The 24,239-nt window shown below is 47.5% G+C and overlaps 1 long non-coding RNA gene across 1 annotated transcript in view; it reads left to right on the top strand.

The window, feature by feature from the left end:
• Nucleotides 1-1,706: 1,706 nt before the first annotated feature.
• LOC146347815 (uncharacterized) overlaps nucleotides 1,707-24,239 on the top strand; it is a 95,500-nt gene continuing 72,967 nt past the window's right edge. Inside the window, exon 1 of the long non-coding RNA XR_014790428.1 lies at nucleotides 1,707-1,873. This is a non-coding gene — a long non-coding RNA (uncharacterized LOC146347815). The remainder of the gene's footprint in view (nucleotides 1,874-24,239) is intronic.

Genomic DNA, 24,239 nt, shown 5'->3' with positions numbered 1-24,239 from the left:
ATGTGTCTTACTTTAAAGAGGACAGTCGACTATTTGAAGACATCTTCTGTTTGATGACCTGTCAAGTTCAAGTCTGGCAATCAATCAATCAATCAATCAATATAAAACAAGGGAGAAGTAAGAGGACTTGACATAGCCCATCACTAACTGCCACCTGGACAGCAGTCTGTATGTTTATTTAAATTATAGTAATTCTTTCAAAATGTGCATTTATACATATAAATAAGCATCTGCAAATATTATGCAAACCTGTATCCTCTCTGCCCTCTTTTTTGTGATGCCTGTCCTCTTTTTTTGATGATGTGCGAGTGGCCACCTTATCCTTGAATGCTTTTAAGATTCTGCAGGGTTTTTTGCAAGCTCATAATGTTATAAATTTCTGTCCCAATGCCCTATCCCCAATGAAATGAAGCATATGGGCAATTATAATACCTTCAGGCTGAGTGATTTGTTTTGGTGACTGTTAAGTACAGCTGAACCTTCTGCTCCCACCTTCTCCGGTTTTGCCAAGATTGCCTGTTAAGCATAACTCAGCTGGTGACAGCAGGGCCAGCATTAAGGGTAGGCATAGTTGGGCACCTGTCAAGGGCCCACACCCCAACAGGGGCCCATTGACAAGAGCCCCTGTGAGTTGCTCCTCTTCATAATTGCAACCTACTTGTTCACCTGCTCAGGCAATGGTGGTGGTGAGAAGGAGGGGCAGTAGATGCTACTTCCGCTTGCACACTGGCTCTCTGCCTGTCAAGCAAGCAAGTGGGTGCAATGATGAGGAAGAGAATGAGAAGCAATAGCAACTGGTGACAGTAGCAGTGAGAATGTAGACTCAGGGAGGGGGCCCATTGAGGGTGTCTTGCCCAAGAGCACTCAAAAGCCTGGAGCTGGCACTGGGTTGTGTAAACTGGCCCATTTTGCACTGCCATCAATAGTGGCTGCAGAGTTTCAGTTCTGGCTGCTGTTAACTCGCAGAGGAAACTAGGAGTAGCACAGGCACCTGATTCAGTTTGGGAATCTGGTGGACCTGCTCCTGCCTGCACCCCCGAGCTCTGCTCGCCGAGGCCCTGTCCCTGCTCACCCTCTACCTGCACTCGGTGAATGGCCTGCACTCACCCCCGACAGCCTTATCGAGTTTCACGGTCGCCATTTTCTGAGAAATAAAGTGGCAATCGCAAAAATGTGCAAATTTCCACACACGCGAAAATGTACATTTTGCGTCTGCACATATTTGCGTGTACGAAAAAGCACACTTTTCGAATGTGCCTATTTGCATATGTGTGAAAATGCGTATTTTATGAAAAATTCACATTTTTGTACACAGACTAATGGGTGCCTTCACAAAAATATGTATTTCACACATGAGAATATGCGCATTTCCAAAAATGTACATTTTCACGCATGCAAAAACATGCACATTTTTCTGATTGCCATTTTTTTTTTTTAGAAATGGCAACTGCGGAGCTCCACAAGGCTGCTGGGGTGAGTGCAGGCTGCTCGACGAGTGTGAGAGGGGCTCAAGCACGATCCAGTGACCGGCAAGCAGGAGCAGGGGCTAGGCAGGAGTCCAAAGAACCCAGACGGGGGTGAGTTCTCACATCCCTAGAGGAAACAGGGTATCACTTGACACCATATGGTATTCTTGTTTGGGTGTTTGTGGGCTCAGGGGTGACAAGCATACTTATAGTTTAAAGGAAAACAGGAAAACCATTTTTCCTCTCTAAAAGCCACCCTGTACAGAGTCAGACACAGACCTTGACTTATGCTTGTCCTACTCAGCAAGGAACTCCAAAACCTGCCTCCAGCAGCTACCATTCTTCTCATTCCTTCAGTGCCGTCTCCTTGCTCAGCTGTACAGCAGAACCTAGCCATGGCTGCACAGGTAATTCTCTCTCTTTCAGCGGTAGCTTAGAAAAAAATATATCACAGGCCAGCGCCCCAACTCTCCTTCCAGCTCTTTCTGCAGGCCCTTAATCCTTCCTTCTTCAACCGTCTAATTAGTGCTGTGCTGAAAAATTCAGTTCTTCCATTTTTGGCATTTCGTGGAGGGGTGAGGGCCAAATAAAAATTCTGGCAAAAGAGGCTGGGGAGGTGAGAATTTCAAGTAACTTTTTTCTTGGGGAAGAGGGCAGGATTTCCTCTGACCATTTTAAGTGTAGGTGGTGGCTAAGGATCTCCTTTCCATTTTTGTTTACTTTAACCCCCCACCTCCGCACTTGCAGCTGCCCAGTTCTTTTTAGAGAGAAGATGCTCCAGCCGAGCAGCTCTTTCTGAAGTCCCAGGAGACCACATGACCATGCCCTCTCGTACAGACATTCAGGAAGGGCTCCCAGGCTGCAGAAGCTCTGCAGAGCAAGAACAAATGGGGCTTTTAGAGTTTTAGAAAAATTATCTTCTTCCTTGCAGCAACATAGAGCAAGCAAGATAATTTTTTTTAAAGCTCCGAAAGTCCATTTTTTTTCTTGTTTGCAACAGCCTGGGACCGTTTGCAAAGCTTCTGCAGCCTGGGACATTGTCTCAGTGTAAGAATAATCACAATATGAGGGGAAGACAAATGCAATAATTCCTTGGTCTGAACTGCATGACTCTGGTTCTCACATGATAATCGAAACCATGAAGGGATACTTTGGTTGCATGATCACAAATCTATTTGGATGTATCATGTGAATCTGAGACTTCTGTGGAAGCTGGAATAGGAGGGGATAGTCTGAAAGTTGGCGGGGTTATTTGGATGCAAGATCACCTTGGAGTCACACCATTTTGCAGCTTTGTCAAGAAAGTGCCTTGGGTTCTCCACTGGTATGTTGCTGCCCTGGGAGAACTAATGCTTTAAAGCAACCTTTATCAACCTGGTATCCTCCAGATGTTTTGATTTTGAAAGACAACTTCCAGGATTACTGTCATGTTCCCCAGCCTTGACCTGTCCTCTGGCTCTGAAGATGACTCAGAGGCAGAGCAGACTTCATCCATTAATCCAGTCCCCACTAGGCCAGGGCCTCCCAGACCAGAGGATGTGCCTCTGCCCGACTCCTCTGGTGCAGAAGACACTCCCCCATTACAGCCCCATTACAGCTGGGCCGATCTGCAGCGGGGCCTCCATCCTCTGCTGGGCGGCTGCGGATGCAAATGGTGTCCTGCTTAGGGGACGCCATTTGCGTCCCTACGCTAGGCCGTGATAGGCTACGTATATATTTATGTAGCATATCAAGGCTAAAGCAGGGATGCAAATGGCGTCCCCTATGCCATTTGGGTCCCTGCTTTATCCGTGATAGGCTACGTAAATATTTGCGTAGCCTATCACGGCTAAAGCGGGGACACAAATGGCAGCCGCTACGATGGCCGCCATTTGCAGCTGCAGCAGCCCGGAAGATGACCTGGAGCCTCTGCTGGAGCCTCTGCCGCTGGAGCCACTGCCAGGTAGGTCTGTTCCAGGGATTTGGGGGGGGGGTAGTCCATTCCGCCACGAACTCTGGTGGGGGGGCAGATTTTAAAGAATCTCTCCTCACTGGAGTCCATGGTGGGATTCTCCAACAACCGTAACTGCAGGTCTTGAGCTGCTGGCCTTTATTAGGCTTCAGAAAGCCTTTGACTGTTGCTGAGTGAACAGTTCTCCTTGCTTGAATCTCAGCTAACTGGGAGCTAGGGATGCTGGAGAAATTCAAGATGGACTAAAATGAGGTCAGATTTCTAAGAATATGACCTGCGGAATTTGCTGCGGAGCGACACCCACAGCCTGTGTGGAGTCTGTGGACTTTTGGATGATTTTTTTACTTTCCCAAAATGTACGCATATAAATTCATAGGAAAATACATAAGTTGTGGCTGAGGAAATATTAAATGGAATGGGGGGAAATACACTAAATGTTATGTAGGGATGTATGAAAGTCACTTACCTTTTCGCAGGGGTGCTTCGCGGTGGGGGGGAGGTGCTTCGCTTCACCCCTCAAAGTTCAGGCGAGGGGGGGGAGCCGTCCCGCCTCGCCCGGCCAAAATTCAGGCCGGGGGGGGAGGCTTCCTGCCTCGCCCGGCCGAAATTCAGGCCGGGGAGAAGCGCCCCGTCTCCCTGGCCGCAAAACAAAGTGTAAAAAACAAACAAACAAACAAAACCCTGTGATAGGCTACATAACGATTAACGTAGCCTATCATGGCTAGATTTCCAAAGTCAGTCGTGATAGGCTACGTTAATCGTTACGTAGCCTATCACGGGTGACTTTGAAAAAAAAAAAGCATACGTGCTTCCCCCCCCCAAAGTCACCCGTGATAGGCTACATAACGATTAACGTAGCCTATCACGGCTGACTTTGGAAATCTAGCCGTGATAGGCTACGTTAATCGTTATGTAGCCTATCACTTTTTTTTTTTATTTACGTAGGCTAGAACGGCAAAAAATAGGGAATGCAAATGGCAGCTGCCGTAGCTGCCGCCATTTGTGTACGCCTTTTTTTTTTTTTGGAATGGCTTGCCGTGATAGGCTACGTAAATACTTACATAGTCTATCACGGCAAAGACCAGGATGCAAATGGCAGCTGTGGCAGCCGGTTAAAAGACCAGCCGCTCCCGGAGCCGCCGCTGGAGCTGCTGCAGTCCGGAACATCAGCCCCATGTAAGCCTCATCCTGGGGGGAATCCCCAGGGTGGCGGGGGGTGGCAGGCCGTTCCACCATGGATTTCGGGGGGCCGAATGCCAGTGCATTTGGCCTCACTGAAATCCGTGGTGGAATTATCTGCCATCCCTAGATGGAACAAAAGGCACCTGACAATCTTCGAAACACAGACGGAGAGGATTTTACATAGTCCGTACATCCCTACGGGGAGCTAGCCAAGGTCTGGAAGACCCAACCTGGTCTAACTTGCCTGACCTTCAGCACCGTTATGCCAGACTGGCCTTATGGCGGAGAATTTCTCCCCGAAACTTCGGGGGGCCGAGCGCCAACGTGTTCGGCCCCCCGAACAAGTTTCGGGGAGAAATCCTCCGAACCCCCCCGCCCCCTGCACCCCCCCCCCCGGGATGGGACTTACCTTCGCCGAATGTCCCTCCCGGCGGCGGGTCCGGCCGGCGGTTCGGCGGGTGTTCGAGCGGGGCGGGAGCGGCAGCCGGTCTTTTGACCGGCTGCCGCCACCGCCATTGCAATAAAAGAAAGAAAAAAAAAAGCCCCCTGATAGGCTACGTGACGATTCACGTAGCCTATCACGGCTAGATTTGCAAAGTCAGCCGTGATAGGCTACGTCAATCGTCACGTAGCCTATCACGGGTGACTTAAAAAAAAAAAAGCGTACGGATAATGGCGGCCCCCATAGGGAGCCGCCATTCCCATTCCTTATTTGGTTGCTGTAGTCTACGTAAAGATTTACGTAGATTACAGTGACTAAATAAGGAACGCGAATGGTGGCTCCCTATGGGGGCCGCCATTAGCATACGCGCTTTTTTTTTTTAAAGTCACCCGTGATAGGCTACATGATGATTGATGTAGCCTATCACAGCTGACTTTGCAGATCTAGCCATGATAGGCTATGTGAATCGTCACGTAGCCTATCAGGGGGCTTTTTTTTTTTTAAACTTTCGCGTTCGCGGCCGGGCAAGGTGGGAAGCCTCCTCCCCGGCCTGAATTTTGGCCGGGCGAGGTGGGACGCCTCCTCCCCAGCCTGAATTTTGGCCGGGCGAGGCGGGAAGCCTCCTCCTCGGCCTGAATTTCGGCCAGGGCGAGGTGGGAAGCCTCCCCCCCTGGCCTGAACTTCGCGGGGGGAGCAGCGAAGCGCCTCCCCCCCACCGTGAACGTCCTTCGATGACAGGTAAGGGACTTTCATCCACCCCTAGCCTTGCCCTGACCTGACTTGCCAGGTCCTTGCCTGTATGCACTTTGGAAACGAAGCTGGACAGGACAATTCCTGACCAGCTGGAGAATTCCTGATACTGAGTGGAGTGGGTGGGGTTTGAACTCCAAAAACATCAGAAAAGCAACTGGTTGGGGAACGTTGCTGTAAGAGGACTAGCACTATCTGTTTGGGTGGTTGCCTGTTACTCCATATATAACATGCATATTTTCAGTTAAAGAAATATAAAAAGCAACAGTATAAGGCTTAGTTTCTCCTTGCAAGGAAACTGGCTCCCTAAAAGGGTGCTCACAGAACTTCCTATCACACAGGAGAGTATGGAGCACATTCTCTTGGTCCATGCAATGATCTAAAGGTGTATGATGCAGTTCTTCTGCAGAAGCTGAGCAGATTTGGTACTATAAGCTGCCTAAATGTGTGGCCACCTGGAAAACACGTGTAAGAACTCTGAGCATCTCAGCATATAAACCCTTGTTATGTTAATTAGCACTTCTCCTGGCTGTAAGACATCCTGTTCTTCTTGCCCAATGGCAATGTCTTCGAACAGCCTTTCCAACCTGGTGTCCTCCAGATGTTTTGGACCACTCTCAGAATTCCTGATCATTAGCCATGCTGGCTGGAGCTGATGGGAGTTGAAGTCTAAAACCTCTGGAGGGCGCCATGTCGAAGAAGGCTGTCTTAGGCTGAATCTACACACAGCAGTTTTACTGTTATCATACTGCAATGGTAACTATTGGTGCACATGACACCAGTGGGCACCAATAGTTATCACTGCAGTATGATAATGGTAGAAATACTATATGTAGATTCAGCCTTAGAATAATGCAGAATGCCTTGCAAAATCCAAACCTGTTCGAGAAATAAATGGGAGAAAACTTTGTGTCAAAGTTGCTCTGACTGCATTCTGTAAAAGTACCACACATTAAAAACTTGCATCCTCTTTGGTAATTGACCATTAAAATGATGGAAGTGTTGAAAGTTTGCAACATTTCCTGGAGGACTTGTGGATGTGTTAAGAGCATTTAAGACAGCTGTTATTTTTATCAGTCATAAACAGCAAGTATCAAGTATTTTTCCCTTAGCATCCTTTAATGTGCTACAGACTGGGGCTTTCTGTGTACATTTCCTGAATTATTGTGAAGTGAAATTCTCATGAGCCGTCTGGAGAATCAAACCTTACTTAGCCGTAATTACATTACTGCACCTTTTAAAATTATTATTATCAAGCAATCCAGCAATGGTGGTATTTTTTAATTTAAATATTGTTTAAGTCACTTTCTGGTATTCGGAATGATAAGCAGTAATTGGTTTCTTTAGATGACACTTGGAATCTAGTGGCTGGATAATTAGATCAGTATGTGAAAATTAAAGGTATAAAGGACGCTCTTATGGAAATATTCCCTCTGGACTTCAAGTAATGCTATTATTTTTCCCTGTATGCTTCTTGTCTTTCCTCTTTTTGATTTGTATTATGCCTGTAGAGCAGTAGAAAAACAAGGCCTCCCCCCCACTGTTGGCAGACTGCAGAGGAAAGTAGCAGAGAAATAATTCAGCATAAACAGTCTAAATTTATGTATAGAGAGGAGGAAGCTTGACTCACCCTTCCTTTCCCATTCTCCAATACACATTTTGGACATTTTCCCAGGAGGTGGAAGCACACAATGCTGAGCCTTATCTGTAAGGTGATTCATACATATTTATTTATAATGATGCTGATGAACACCATCCTGAGTTTCTTGGGGGATGGGCAGGATAAATTATAATTATAATAAAAACATTATCCTGTCCATCCACCAAGGAGCTCAGGATGGCATACTGTACATAGATTCCTCCCTTCTGTCCCAATAACAAACCTGTGAGGCGGGTCAGGTTGAAGGGCGGTGGGTACCAATTTGCATACCAGTTACATATGGACATTTATGTGTATAGACACACATTTAGAAATAATAACTATAATATAAATTGGAATACATCTCACCGCATGGGGGAAGACTGGAACCAGGTGACCCATGTGGCCCTCAGTTGGCCCTTCGGGTGCTAACTATTGATGGGCAACTTCAAGGCCCCTTTTGCTTTACCTTCTTGTGGTTCCTTGATGTTAAACCATATTTGGACTGGACAGCCCATCAAAAAGGGCAGACCTTCAAACACAGGAGTGTCCTCTGCCAGCTCTTCAAAATAGTGTTACACTGTACTCTGTAAACGAGGACACCTGGCCACCCTACTTTCAGAGGCAACCCACACGTTACGCTAATCATATAGTGTGTCGCTCAGGGTTCTCCTTTCATTGACTTTATTGTAAGCATGCATGGACCCAATTTGGATCAGGGCTACTGTGCCCCAGTAGAGGAGGATTATACCTACAGCCAATATTTGCTTCCTGAAATTAACAAAAGGAAAAAGAAGAAGCTCCCATTGATGCTGTGAAGGTTCAAGACCTACAGAAGCAAAGGGAAAAATGGGCAGGCTTAAAGGCCTGGGTTGTTGGTGTTATTGTTGGGAGGATGTATCCTTGAGAGGAGTAGTTTCATTTCCCAGTTTTCATTTTCATTTCCCCAGTTAAATTTCATTGCTTCAGATCTGAAACAGTACTTTTGGTTTTGAGGGAGGAGGGTATATAAAGAGAGTGAGAGAGCCTGTAAGAGCAGAGCTGGGGAGACCAGAGCCTGAAGAGGGAGCAGGAAGAAGCAGCCTGGAGAAGTCTAAGTACAGCTAGGGTAAAGGAACTTGTGCTTTGCACCTTTTATTTTCTCTTAATGCCTTTTGTATCACTCATCTCTATTGTAAAAATACCTTTAGTTTTGATTTGCTAGCTTTAAATTTACCAGTAAACTGTTGTGGTTAAACCCTGTGTTTAGAGTGCAAATCACCCCACGTATACAGTCTGAATCCCGCATTACTGGAAAGAAGAAGTTGAAAAGAAGGAAGGTGGAACTCTTAAGGAGGCAAGAGATCCTTAGGGAGTTGCTCAGGGAGGGTCCAGGTCATAAGGGGAACCCTTGCAGATGCCAATGGAAGCTTTTTTCTTTTGCTAATCCCCCTGCAGGGACGGGGGTTAGAGGGAAATGGTGGGTAGGGGAGGTTTAATCCCTCTCTCCCAGAGTGGTGGTCCCAGTGTGAATTGGGACCACACATGCTTACACTAGAGTCGATAAAAATATAACATTGAGTTACATACTCCACGATTACTGGAATGTGTAGTTTGGCTCTCAAATGACCACCCAGAGAACAGCAGGTAAGGGAGGCAGCAGCAAACAGGACCGCCATCAACACCTGAGCTGGGCATGCTGGGAGGGACCCCCTGAGGCTGGCACCACTTGCTGCAGTGACCTGTCTTTCTTGTCATTTTCAAAACGATTTGATAGCTGACAAAATGATTTGATAGCTGTGGATGGCTGACAATGTATATGGATACAGATGCTCACTTTATTTTCCTTGAAAAATACATTATCCTTTTCTATCACTAATGTGTTTAACATCAGGACAGCAGAAGCAAATATTTTATTTCTGCAAGCATGATACTACTATGATCTTAAGTGAGTTTAAAATGCAAAACTGCACATGCCCTTGTTCTTATTTTTAATCAGGGTTGTCAAACTAGGGTTTTTTGATGTGTCTTTCTTTGCTCTCCAGGAATGTCGAAGTAGTTGTCAAGCATGGAATGGTGGAGACAGGGAAAGAAGAGAATGTCATCTGTTTTCACATGTACCCTGTGGTGGCTGGTGACTCCAATTCCGGAGGGGCTGTGATTCCATTCTCAGGGTTGTTGTTACCATCAGCCAAAATCCTAATGGTGCTATCCAAGGTGCTGAACCCTATCCCCAAAATGTGTTCAGCACCTTGGATACACTGTTAGCATTTTGGCTGGTGGTTACTAAGATCCTGCATAGAATCATTGCCCTTCCAGAACTGGAATCACCAGCCACCACTGTATTTACCTAAATTGGGATTTCAGCTCAATAAATTACAAACACCCCTCTTTCTTTGTGTACACATTTTGCATCTGAGAATGAAGAGGCAGACACCACTGGCCTTGCCCAAACAGGTCTGGCTCTCCCATGAGGCAGGGTGAATCCCCTCTTCAGTTGGCAGTTCAGGACGGGCAGGGGATCATACACCCCAGCTGGGAGGGTCCCCCATGGGCACTGCTGCTAAATCGACCCCCATCTTCCACTGTGGCAAATACCAAAGTGGGAGAGCAGCCAGCAGGCTCCCCAAAGCAGCTGCCCTACCAATCTCTCCCTCTAAGGGGGTCCTTAGAGGGAGAGATCAGGCGGGTGGTTTCTCCAAAGCAGTTGCCACTTGATTTCTCATTCTGAGTACTTCCCCTGCAGTGATGCACTGTGGGAATTTCTATGCCGTGCTTTGAGGAAGGAACTCTCAGAGTGAGGCATTCAGTCTGGATTGCCCTCCAGAGAGCCTGCCTACCTGCTTTGTCACTCTGGGAGACTGGTGGCAAGGCGGGGGACGGAGGGACGGGGTAGTGGTGGCGTGGCAATGCGGGGAACAGCGGTGCACATCCTCCTGCCTTAGGAGGTGGGATATATATCTTGCACCGTTGCTATGGCCCAGTCTTTACTTGCAAGATGCAATCTCTGCATCTCACATGATTTTCTTTACCAAATCTCGTGATTGCCATGGTTCTAGCCATCATGAAATTTGGCTGCCTTCCCTAGCACTAGGGGTGTACGAAACACTTACCTTGTTCCACTGGGGCCATCCTTGGGGGGGGGAGGCACTCCATCTCCCCCCCCTGGAATCCTCCCTGGCCGGCTCTGCTCCACGGCAACTCCACAGAGCTGCCAGCTGGGGCCGCCCGCAGCTAGGGATGGACGAAAGTCCCTTACCTGATCCCACAGCTTGCTTCGCAGTGGGGGGGAGGTGCTCCGTCCCTCCAGCCGTGAAACCTCTTCTCCTGCCGGGACGCAAATAGCGGCGGCCATAGCCTCCGCTGTTTGCGTCCCTGCAGTCAGCCGTGATAGGCTACGTAAATGTTTACGTAGCCTATCACAGCTGACTTTGAAAAAAAAAACGCATACGCAAATGGCGGTGCCCTTATTTTCGCCATAGTCTACGTAAATGTTTATGTAAACTACACGCGCCCAAATAAGGAATGCAAATGGTGGCACCCATGGGCGCCGCCATTTGCATACGCGCTTCCCCCCCCCCAAGTCAGCCGTGATATGCTACGTAAACATTTACGTAGCCTATAACTGTGTTTTTTGAAAATCTAGCCGTGATAGGCTACGTAAATCTTTACGTAGCCTATCACGTTTGTTGTTGTTGTTGTTTTACTTGGAAATGGCGGCGGCGGCAGCCGGTCGGAAGACTGGCTGCCGCAGCCGCCACCACTGCACCGCCGCCGCACCGCCGCCGGGAGCCGCCACCGCCAGGGACATTCACACAAGGTAAGTCCCATCCCGGGGGTGGCGGGGGAGTGGTGGACCGTTTCTCCACCAATTTCGGGGGGCCGAATGCGTTGGCATTTGGCCTCCCGGAGATTCGTGGAGAAATTCTCCGACATTCCTACCCGCAGCCGGACCTCCGCTATGCCGGCCACCATTTGCGTCCCTGCCGTAGCCATGATAGGCTACGTATATATTTACGTAGCCATTCAAGGCAAAAGACAGGGATGGAAATGGTGTCCCCGCGTTAGCTGTGATGGGCTACATAGATACTTACGTAGCCTATCATGGCTTGGCAGGGACGCAAATGGCGGCCGGCATAGCGGCCGCCATTTGCGGCCACAGTCCGGCAGCAGCCAGATCACCTGGAGACACTGCTGCAGCCAGGTAGGCTCCGTCCTGGGGGAATTCTGCGGGGTGGTGGTGGGGATTGCCCCATTCTGCCACAGACTCCGGGGGGCCAGATTCTAAAGAATCTGGCCTCACTGGAGTCCGTGACGGAATTCTCCAACATCCCTACCAAGCGCCAAGCTGTGGCAGCTGCTAAGCTCAGTGTGGTTCAGCTGGTGCGGCCTCTTCCCCCACAACAATCTCCCCCTGCTGCACTTAGTTTGTGTGGGGGTATTATCTCTTAGATTAGAGTCTTTGAATCCATGACTGTACTCATCATCTTTATGAACTTTTTTGGATCACATATCTTGTTGCAAACACCTAATTCAAGATTATTGAATATCTATTTTACAAGACAGTTTCTATGTTTGATGCCTGAGCACATCTATTTTTAACATGTTCAGCCCTCCCCACCAAATTTCGAATGACAGCAAAGACTAACAGTTGCTTTGGTGAACTGCTAGACAACATTCTCTTAAGATTTAAAACAACAATAGCAACCTGACTTGAGTGATGACTTCAAAGTACCATTACTTGTATGCCTCAACTAAGGGGCATTGTAAACTGCTTTCTGAATATCCTGTTTACTCGTGCGCACTTTCTTGTAAGTTGTAACTGCTGACATTGGCATGCATGAAAACCCAATTTTAAAAATGGCTACAGCTGGAAATGATGACTTTGGTAGCTCTTTGTGTGATGCTCACTCACATATTGATCGTTTATTAAAAAGCTTTTATCCATAGAAAAAGATAACACTTATGAAATGCAGCTAATCGTTTACAGTGCATTAATGGAAAGTGCTAATGTGAAATATTAGCAAAGCAATTTTTTAGGGTCTGTCAATCATCAGAACAGTACAATAACATTAAGCTATCCACTGGAGATTATCCCTTCCCCTTGAATTTCTTCTTTAAAGGCCAGTATCTAGCAAGATAAGGCAATATGAGAAATATATTCCTGGTGGTTCCACATGGACCCATTGGAGTCCACCATGAAAACAGCCTTCAGTGTGGTAGCCCCCTTCCTGTGGAACTCCCTGCCTTTGGAGGTGAGGCAGGCACCAACGTTGTATTGCTTCTGGTTTCTCCTGAAGACATCGTCATTTTGGGAAGCCTTCTTGGAGTGATCAGCCAATGGTTGACTAAAATATTCTGGTTTATTAAATTCAGTCTTATCAGAACTTGTTTCTTTTAAAAATATTCTAATTGTTTTAACATGGTGTTTAATTTTTTTTTAATCTTTGCTGTTCACCACTCCAAAATATCTTGATGTGGAACCTTATATAAATATTGTACATAAATAAATAAATAAATAAATATTATAAAGCATGGGGAAATTTAACAAAAATAGTTAACATTAGAGATGTGCGAATCTGTCAGTATTGTGTTTTCCCACATTCAACTTCTCAAAATCTCAACTTCTTTCTCTCCCAAATATAAAGACCTTTGTGGATTTTGGTAAATTCATATCAAAAATTAACTGAAGTGAAATTCTCCATAAGTCAAATTCAATAGATACAGCTCTTCCTAGCATGGAGAGGACCCAGATGTACTTGCTTGCTACATAGCTGTTAAAGATGGGGAGCCTGGACAGAAAGGAGGTGGCAATCCTAATCCAGCCCCATAAACATGGTTGAAATTAAAACACAGACTTGTAGGGCACAATCCTACGGAGATAGGTGGCCACCTCTGAACTCAGAGGTGACTGCCTATACAATACAGGGCAGGAGAAGCACTGAGGGGATTATTTCTTCAGTGCTTCTCCTGCCCTGAATTTGCGACTAGACAGCTGATTTTGGCCGTATAGATGCGGGAAGGTGGAGTGGGGGAGGAGGCTCCCGGATGACACATAGGATGTATCGTACCAGCATTTCCGCCTCCCCTGCCCCAGAAAGCCCCATTTTGGCTGCTCCATGCTCCTCTTTGGAGCACGGACCTGTTCCGTGCTGCCTACGAGGCAGCATGGGAGGGGGGAAGGTTGGTTCTCCGGGAACCAGCCTCAGAGCATGGGCTCCGACGTCAGTTCCCAGAATACCAGATATCCTATGGCCATCTAGCCACTGACTAGCGGCCATAGGATTGCTCCCTTAAGGACTAAACACTCAAAGCTGTGAGCCTGGATGAGGGAATCTGTAAAGTTTCAGTTTTTCCCATGTTTGTTTTCCCCATTTTTTAAAACATCTCAAATTCTTTTTGTCCTGACTATGGAAAACCTATTAAAACAAAAATGAAATGAAATCAAATTATTTATGAACTTTTTGGACCACATTTTTTTTGCAAAGACCTCCACAAGACTATTGAATATCTATTTTACATGACAGGTTCTATGTTTGATGACTGAGCACATCTATTCTTAACATTTTCAGCCCCTCCCCACCAAATTTAGAATGACAGCAAAGACTTATAGCCACTTTGGTGAACTGCTAGACAACATTCTCTTAAGATTTAAAAGAAGAGTAGCAATCTGATTTGAATGATGACTTTGAAGTACCATTACTTGTATGTCTCAACTACAGGGCACTGTAAACGACTTTCTGAAAGTCTTGTTTACCTGAATATGGAAAACCTAACAAAACTAAAATGAAATGAAATTCTCACCCAACCTTAGTTAATGTGATCCAAATTGAAAGTGAAGGTTGAATCAAAGAAAAAGTCCAGAAGAAAAATGCTAAAATCCATATTAGCATAAACCTTTTACTTGGCCAACTCAGAGGTTACAAAGTAGCTTACAAGTTCTTCAGAACTCTTCATCAGGCAAGATTGTAAATAAAGTAAATGTGGGAGGCAAGGAGGAAAAAGGGTGGCTGATGTTCAAGCAATGCAGTCTCCCTTTGGTAGGGATGTTGGAGAATTCCACCACGAACTCCAGTGAGGCCGGATTCTAAAATCTGGCCCCCCGGAGTCTGTGGCGGAATGGGCTACCTCCCCCAAATCCCCCCCCGGAACGGACCTACCTGGCGGTGCCAGAACGGACCTACCTACCTGGCAGTAAGTAGCTGTAATAGGCTACTTACATAGCCTATTACGGCAAAGAGCAGGGACGCAAATGGCGGCCACTGCACCATTTGCGCCCCTGCTCTTTGCCGTAATAGGTTACCTAAGTATCTATGTAGCCTATCACGGCAAAAGACAGGGATGCAAATGGCGTAGTGGCCGCCATTTGCGTCCCTGCCTTTTGCCGTGATAGGCTACATAGATACTTACATAGCCTATCATGGCTTGGCAGGGACGCAAATGGTGGCGGCGTAGCGGCTGCCATTTGCGGCCGCAGCTTGGCAGCAGCCAGAAGTCAGGATGCGGCCGGGGAGGATTCCGGGGGGGGAGGGACAGATCACCTCCCCCCCCCACTGCGGACTGCCGGCCAGAACGGGGTAAGTGTTTTGCACATCCCTACCATTTGGTTATGGTTTTAATATGGAAAGTGAAAGCAGGTTGAAGACATTCATTTTAAGTTCTACCAGTTATTGAAATGGTTTTCAGTTGCATCTGTGTGACCCTCCTAAGGGTTGCTGGGAAAAAGAAACAAATGATGGTTGATCCCCCATGGAACCCAAGACAATCGCTATTATATTCTTACAACAACCCTGTGAGGTAGTGTAGGCCGAGAATCAGTGACAGGCCCAAAGTTACTCAGTGAGCTACATAGCTCCCCAGTCCAACACTGTAACCACCACATCACACTGGCTCTGGCTGAATAAGCCTATTGTTTCCTGCCTTATTTCGCACTGACTGCCATTTTATGTGATAAAAGTAGGGCTGTGCACCACCTCATTATGAAGCCCAAATAATGAAGTGAAGCAGGCTGATTCAGAGGACCCTCCTCATGATACGAAGTGGATCAGAGCAGAACCAAGGCTCTGCGAGGCACCTCCCCCCATGAAATGCCTCCTCTGCCTCATATATTCGGAACTCTTTTGAATGCCTGAGCAGGCTGTCTCCAAAATGTATCACCTTCTCAATGCTCATGTGGAGGGACAGGAGGAGGAGGAGGAGGGAGGGAGCCAGCATGGTGTAGTGGCTAGAGTGCTGGACTGGGAGTCGGGAGATCCGGGTTCTAGTCCCCACTCAGCCATGGAAGCTCACTGGGTGACTTTGGGCCAGTCACATACTCTCAGCCCAACCTACCTCACAGGGTTGTTGTTGTGAGGATAAAATGGAGGAGGAGGAGGATTATGTACGCCACCTTGAGTTCCTTGGAGGAAAAAAGGCGGGATATAAATGTAATAAATAAATAAATAAAATAAATAAATAAATAAAAGGCGAGTGGAGGCTGGAGGCAGGAGGAGGCGGGAGGATAGGCAAGCAGAGGAGGAGAAGGGGGTGTGCTTTGGCAAATGGGAATTCTTGGGCAGAACTGACACCAGCAGTCTCCAATCAGAGAGAATGGTGGAGGAGGGGGGTATATATAGTTCAGTGAACACCTGCATTTGTTTATTGCACAAGCTGTGTCTTGGGAGACAGCTGGCGTATGGTTTGCTGATCTGGTGCGTGCACGTGTGTGCAGTCCTTGTAATTCCTCCTCCTTCTATTCCTTTGTCCTCGACTGCTATCAGCCAGGCTTTCCTAGATTTCTAAAAGCAAAACAGCTACGTTTGTCCTGGGATCGGTCCTTTGCTCTGGGCATAAGCTGCCCCTTTGGGAGTGTTTGTTTTCTGCTTGGGCCCCCTTTGAAGCTTCCTTCTATTTCTGTCGTCCTCTGACTGTTTTGTTGCGTGTATTCATCTCTTTTCAATATTTTTACAAACATAGCTTTTCTTCATTCATTGCTACGCTTCCCTCCACCGCCTTTCCACCATTTTACGAGGCACCCACCTCGGGACTCCATAAAGTTACCTGTTAATTAGACCCTCACAGCTTCTGGTTCCATTCATTCCATTCCATTCCATTCATGTCCTTTTCATCGTCCAACTCTGTATTTTCTAGCTTTTTAAAATCCAGTATTATTTGGATTTTTAAAAATGAACATTGACTTCTGGCCATGTTCCTCCTTCCACCCCCACCCTGAAGTAATATCTAATACAGCTGTACACAGACCCCCCCAATCCACTTCGTATGCTGCTTTGGATCCTCTGAAGTGACCCCTATCTGCTGTGGATTAACTCAGACCCCCTCCACTTTGACTCAGATCCGAATCTGAAGCAAGATTCAGATATCCAGATCACCTGTTTCTGGCATTTTCCCATTGACTTGTATGGGAAAACACAGTCATTACTTTTTTTTAGTTTTCATGATGCAGGCATAGAATTTGGGGGCCTCTCCACCTCCCTGGAGGCTACCTGCACAATTTCAGACAGTTGGGCCCAGTGGTTTTTGTGCTAGGCAGAGTTACATTCTGATGTTTTCCACAGAAACTTGCAAAGAGCTGTAACTTCTCCTTGTTTCCACACAAGCACGTGACACTTTGGCCTCTCCCAGCCCCCCTTGAGGGCATTGCAACCCCCACAGCCCAGGCAGTTTGGCCCACTGGCTTGTGTGCTAGGCACAGCTGAAATTTGAGCTTTTCCAGGAAAACTCCAAAAGCAAAGAGCTGTAACTTTTCCCTCTTTCCATGGATGTGTGTGAAACCTGGCCCCCTCCCAGCATCCCTCGAGGGCATCCCACCCACCAAAGTACAGGCAGTTTGGCCCACTGGCTTGTGTGCACAGTGCTGGTGAAATTCAATCTTTTCCACAAAAACTCCCAAAGCAAAGAGCTGTAACTTCTCCCTGTTTCCATGGATGTGTGCGAAACCTGTGTCCCTCCCAGCATCCCTCAAGGGCATCCCACCCACCAAATTCCAGGCACTTTGGCCCACTGGCTTGTGTGCTAGGTGCAGGTTGAATTGGATAGTCCCAGAAACTCAGACCAAACTCAGAAGGGAAAGTGTGTTGAGGCAGAGGTCATTATCCCTAATCTCTGCTGCAGGTTTCTCTGAAGTGCAAACTGACAGTCATTCAGAAGAATCACCAGCTCAGCCTCTCTATGGCTGAATACACACATTACCTGGCAGGCAGGCCGGAAGAGGTAATTTTTTAATCTGCTTTTGTTTATTTCTAGCACACACTAAATGGGTATTTTGAATGTATCTTGAATGAACATGGTCAGTGCCTAGCCCAGAGGGGCCACTGATTTTTGAATGCTGGAAACCTCCACCTGGTGGACCCATACTTCCCCCAACCCATCTCCTCCATGGTGGCCTGCCTAAGCCTCTTGGGGGTGAGAGACAGAGAGCTTGCAGGAGTTCAGGCAGCACTACCAGCCTTATGTTCGCCCCTGCTGGTGGCCTGCTGGGATGTCGGGGCCTCTTCCCTGAGCAAGACTGCTTGGTGCTGCCTCCTTAAGTACAGGAGCAGGCTGATGGTGCTGTAGTTCCCTGGCTGCTTTCCCCATGCTCAGAAATGCCTTGCAGTGGCAGTACATGGCAGTGCTGGGATCCACTCCCAACTCAAAGTGCTCCCACACAATGCTGCCCTGAAGTTTTTGGGGAAAAGGAGATGCAGATTGCCTGCCTTGAGTCTGGCTGGGCACCACACGAGTGGGGGGAACAATGGAAGAGGGGTTGGGTGCTGGAGCCTCTACCTGCTGCTCCTCCTCCAAAACACCCTGGAGAATCTCCTCCTCTTTGCTCTCTACCATGCTGAGGACATCAGACACCTCTGACCTAATGTCCATCAGTGGGCTCCCCTCTTCCACTACAGAAGAAGATGCTGCTCTGCCTTGGGCAAGAGGGTGACTACTGCACCTGCCCATGCCAGCCTCCTCGAACAGTGATCTCTGAGCACTGCAGCTGGACTCTGCACTCTGCTGCCCTACTGCACCGGGATTCACTATCTGGACTAGGGGACAGACAACTTGCCTAACGGTGCTGCTACTGACAGCAGCACCTCGCCCACCTCTGCCCTGTCAACACCCCGAAGATGCCTCATATTGTGCTGGATTGCTTTGCCACACAGTGGAGTGTTATTGGACTAAGAAGGTAATTAATATAAATACTATGTGTCTTGTGCTTTTTCAACACTGTCTTGAAATTTGGACGTATAGTGTTGGTGGAACAACAACCTAGCATGTACACACACATGGACAAAGACACACAAGAGCTAAAGGAAAGCAGAACTACCAAAGCAAATGAGTGTCTTTAATTTATTGTTTTATATTTCATGTTCTTTTATGGAAGGCAGGTTAACTTCAAGAAATACAGGATGACAGCAGAGGCAATAAGATAAGAGCCAAGAGCAAGCAAACAACGACAACAATAATAAAAAAACCACCTTCTTTAATTTCTGTTTTGGGACGATCAACACAGAGAAGACACAGATGGTTCACTTCAGCACGGTGGTGGTGGTGGTGGTGCAGGGTGGAACCAAACACTACACTAGGGATGTACAAATTACTTACCTGCCATTCTGGCATCCGTGGGGGGGGGAGGCGATCTGTCCCTCCCCCCGGAAACCTTGCCGGCCGGCTCCGCGGCGATTCCGAGGACTTTGTGGGGAGGTGGAGGTAAGAGATCCGATCCACCACAGACTTTGGGGGGCTGGATTCAATAGAACCCAGCCTCATTGGGGTCTGTGGAAGATTTCTCCGACATCCCTACACTACACACATAGGCTGCTATAATATGCCTTTCTTTAAGAATTTAGAAAGTAAGAAAAGACTAAATGCTTGAATATGACTTAAAAGGTGGGGGGATGGATATGCCCAGAAGTCAATGTTTGCTTTTAAAAATCAAAATAAGACTGGGTTTTTAAAAAACTAAAACAGACAGAGTTGACTGACAAAAACAACAAGGAAATAGAATGGAGAAAGCAGAAGTGAGGGGTGACCTTAAACAACAAACACAGCCTTTTCCAGAGTCCAAAAGTGACATAAACAAACACAGGAATGGTGGGGGAGGAGGGAACGTAGCAGCAACAAGCAAGGATAAGCTATGTTCATTTAAAAAATATGGAAAGGAGAGATGATTACAGTCAGGGCCAGAAATACTGGAATAAGGATAACTGTTTTGGCAGTTGGCCTCTGTACACCACCACATTGAAGTTGAAAGGAAACCAGGGATGGCGGAGAATTTCTCCACGAATCTTCGGGAGGCCGAGTGCCGATGCATTCGGACCCCCGAAAGTGTTGGGGAAATTCTCCACCGGCCCCCCGCCCCCCCCCCCCGGGATGGGACTTACCTTCGGTGAATGTCCCTCCCGGCGGCAGGTCCCGGCGGCGTTTCGGCGAGGGCGGCGGCCGGTCTCCTGACCGGCTGCTGCCGCCGCCATTACAAAATAAAAAAGTACAGTAAAAAAAACAAACACACCCGTGATAGGCTACATGACGATTTACGTAGCCTATCATGGCTAGATTTCCAAAGTCAGCCATGATAGGCTACATAAATCATCACGTAGCCTATCACGGGTGACTTTGGAAAAAAAAAGCGTGTACACAAATGGCGGCGCCCCATGGGCGCCGCCATTTGCGTTCCTTATTTGGACGGGGTAGTCTACGTAAAGATTTACGTAGACTACGGCAAAAATAAAGGAAGGCTATTTGCGTTGCCCTTATTTTCACTGTAGTCTACGTAAATCTTTACGTAGACTAGACATGCCAAAATAAGGAATGCAAATGGCGGCGCCCATGGGGCGCCGCCATTTGCGTACGCGCTTTTTTCCCCCCAAAGTCACCCGTGATAGGCTACGTGATGATTTATGTAGCCTATCACGGCTGACTTTGGAAATCTAGCCGTGATAGGCTAAGCAAATCGTTACGTAGCCTATCACGGGTGTGTGGGTTTTTTTTACTTTTTTTTTTCACGGCCGGGGAGACGGGGCACTCCTCCCTGGCCTGAATTTCGCTGGTGAGGGATGGGGCACCTCCCCCCCCGGCCTGAATTTTGGCCGGGTGAGGCGGGGCGCCTCCCCCCCCTCACCTGAACTTCTGGGGGAGAACCAAAGCGCCTCCTCCCCACCGCGAAGCAAGCTGCGGGACAAGGTAAGTCCCTTTCGTCCATCCCTAAAGGAAACACACCCAGATGGGAGCGAAGTCAGGACTTTCAGCTGTAATTCAAGGGGTTTGACAAAATTGGGGCACTAACCATTTGGGAAGTACAGCCAGTGGCATACACCCACCCCCATCATTGGTGGCTCATAAGTAATAGAACAAACCAACATTATTTCAAACTTAAGGATCGCCTTTAATTTTGTTGTTTATTTGATCAGTTGCTTCCGACTCTTCGTGACTTCATGGACCAGCCCACGCCAGAGCTTCCTGTTGGCCGTCACCACCCCGAGCTCCCCCAAGGTCAAGTCTGTCACATCCAGAATATCATCCATCCATCTTCCCCTTGGTCGGCCCCTCTTCCTTTTGCCTTCCACTTTCCCTAGAATCAGCATCTTCTCCAGGGTATCCTGTCTTCTCATTATGTGGCCAAACTACTTCAGTTTTGCCTTTAATATCATTCCCTCAAGTGAGCAGTCTGGCTTTATTTCCTGGAGGATGGACTGGTTTGATCTTCTTGCAGTCCAAGGCACTCTCTGAATTTTCCTCCAGCACCACAGTTCAAAAGCATCTGTCTTCCTTTGCTCAGCCTTCCTTATGGCCCAGCTCTTGCAGCCATAGGTTACTACGGGGAATACCATTGCTTGAACTATGCGGACCTTTGTTGTCAGTGTGATGTCTCTGCTCTTAATTATTTTATCAACATTTGTCATTGCTGTCCTCCCAAGAAGTAAACATATTCTGATTTCCGGGCTGCAGTCAGCGTCTGCAGTAATCTTTGCGCCTAGAAAGACAAAGTCTGTCACTGCCTCCACATTTTCTCCCTCTACTTGCCAGTTATCAATCAAGCTGGTTGCCATAATCTTGGTTTTTTTGAAGTTTAACTGCAACCCAGCTTTTGCACTTTCTTCTTTCACCTTCGTCATGAGGTTCCTCAGCCCCTCCTTGCTTTCAGCCGTCAAAGTGGTATCATCTGCATATCTGAGACTGTTAATGTTTCTTCCAATGATTTTAACTCCAGCCTTGGCTTCATCAAGCCCAGCATGTCGCATGATGTGTTCTGTGTACAGGTTGAATAGGTAGGGTGAGAGTATACAACCCTGCCGTACTCCTTTCCCAATCTTAAACCAGTCCGTTGTTCTGTGGTCTGTTCTTAACATTGCTCCTTGGTCGTTACACAGATCCCTCAGGAGGCAGACAAGATGACTTGGTATCCCCATACCTAGGGTTGGCAGAGAATTTCTCCCCGAAACTTCGGGGGGCCAAGCTCCAACGTGTTCGGCCCCCCGAACAAGTTTCGGGGAGAAATTCTCCTCACCCCCCCACCCCCCGCACCCCACCTGGGATGGGACTTACCTTTGCCGAATGTCCCTCCCGGCGGTGGATCCCGGTGGTGGTTCGTCGGGTCTTCGTCAGGGGCGGGGGCGGCAGCCGATCTTTTGACCGGCTGCCGCCGCCGCCATTCCAATAAAACTAAAAAAAAAAACCCCGCCCCCGTGATAGGCTACGTGACGATTAACGTAGCGTATCATGGCTAGATTTGCAAAGTCAGCCGTGATAGGCTACGTAAATCATCACGTAGCCTATCACGGGTGACTTAAAAAAAAAAAAAAGCGCATACGGATAATGGCGGCCCCCATAGGGAGCCGCCATTCCCATTCCTTATTTGGTTGCTGTAGTCTACGTAAAGATTTACGTAGACTACAGCGACCAAATAAGGAATGCGAATGGCGGCTCCCTATGGGGGCCGCCATTTGAGTACGAGCTTCTTCTTTTTTTTTAAAGTCACCCGTGATAGGCTACGTGACGATTTACGTAGCCTATCATGGCTGACTTTGCAGATCTAGCCATGATAGGCTACGTTAATCGTCACGTAGCCTATCACGGGGGTGTTTTTTTTTTAACTTTTAATTTCGCGGCCGGGCGAGGCGGGAAGCCTCCCCCCCGGCCTGAATTTCGGCCGGGCGAGGCGGGAAGCCTCCCCCCCCATCCTGAGCTTCGGGGGGAGAGCAGCGAAGCACCTCCCCCCCACCGCGAAAAGCTGCGAGACCAGGTAAGTGGGTTTCGTGCACCCCTACCCATACCACCAAGAACTTGCCACAATTTGTGATGATCCACACAGTCAAAGGTTTTAGAATAGTCAATGAAACAGAAATAGATGTTTTTCTGAAACTCCCTGGCTTTCTCCATTATGCAGCGGATATTGGCAATTTGGTCTCTAGTTCCTCTGCCTTTTCGAAACCCAGCTTGTACATCTGGCAATTCTCGTTCCATGAATTGCTGGAGTCGACCTTGCAAGATCTTGAGCATTACTTACTTATTTATTTATTGAATTTATACCCTGCCTTTTTTCCTCTTGCAAGGAGCCCAAGGCGGCTTACATTATCCTCCTCCTCTCCATTTTATCCTCACAACAACAACCCTGTGAGGTGGGTTGGGCTGAGAGTCTGTGACTGGCCCAAAGTCACCCAGTGAGCTTCCATGGCTGAGTGGGGACTAGAACCCGGATCTCCCAGCTCCTAGTCCAACACTCTTGCCACTACACCACACTGGCTCTCACCTTACCTTACTGGCATGTGAAATAAGTGCCACTGTTGGATAGTTTGAACATTCTTTGGTGCTTCCCTTTTTTGGTATGGGGATATAAGTTGATCTTTTCCAATCTGTTGGCCATTCTTGTGTTTTCCAAATTTGCTGGCATATGGCATGCATCACCTTGACAGCATTCTCTTGCAAGATTTTAAGCAGTTCAGCTGGGATACCGTCATCTCCTGCTGCCTTGTTATTAGCAATGCTTCTTAAGGCCCATTCAACCTCACTCTTCAGGATGTCTGGCTCTAGCTCACTGACCACACTGTCAAATCTGTCCCCGATATTATTATCCTTCCTATACAGATCTTCCATATATTTTTGCCACCTTTTCTTGATCTCTTCTGCTTCTGTTAGGTCCTTGCCATCGTTGCTTTTGATCATACCCATTTTTGCCTGGAATTTACCTCCGATGTTTCTAATTTTCTGGAAGAGGTCTCTTATCCTTCCTATTCTATTACCTTTTTCTGCTTCTGCGCATTGCTTGTTTAAAAATAATTCCTTATCTCTTCTGGCTAACCTCTGGAATTTTGCATTTAATTGGGCATATCTCCGATCACTGTTGCCTTTTGCTTTCCTTCTTTCTTGGGCTGCTTCCAGTATCTCAGCAGACAGCCATCTTGCCTTCTTCATTTTCTTTTTCTTTGGGACGTTTTCTGTTGCCGCCTCCTGAACAATGTTGCGAACTTCTGTCCATAGTTCTTCCGGGACCCTATCTACTAAATCTAGTCCCTTAAATCTATTCTTCACCTCCACTGCATATTCATGAGGAATATTAGTGAGCTCATATCTAGCTGATCTGTGGGTCTTCCCTATTCTCTTTAGTCTGATTCTAAATTGTGCAATAAGAAGTTCGTGATCTGAACTACAATCAGCTCCAGGTCTTGTTTTTACCGACTGCATAGATGTCCGCCACCTTTGGCTACAAAGGATATAGTCAATCTGATTTCGGTGTCGACCATTTGGTGAAGTCCATGTATAAAGTCATCTCTTAGGTTGTTGGAAGAGAGTGTTTGTTATGCACAGTGAGTTGTCTTGGCAAAATTCTATCAGCCTATGTCCTGCTTCATTTTGTTC

This window comes from Heloderma suspectum, chromosome 4 (genome assembly GCF_057233095.1).
Source record: "Heloderma suspectum isolate Gila_16-S chromosome 4, 16-S_ref, whole genome shotgun sequence".
NCBI lineage: Eukaryota > Metazoa > Chordata > Lepidosauria > Squamata > Helodermatidae > Heloderma > Heloderma suspectum.
This window is presented reverse-complemented; position numbering and strand designations above follow the sequence as displayed.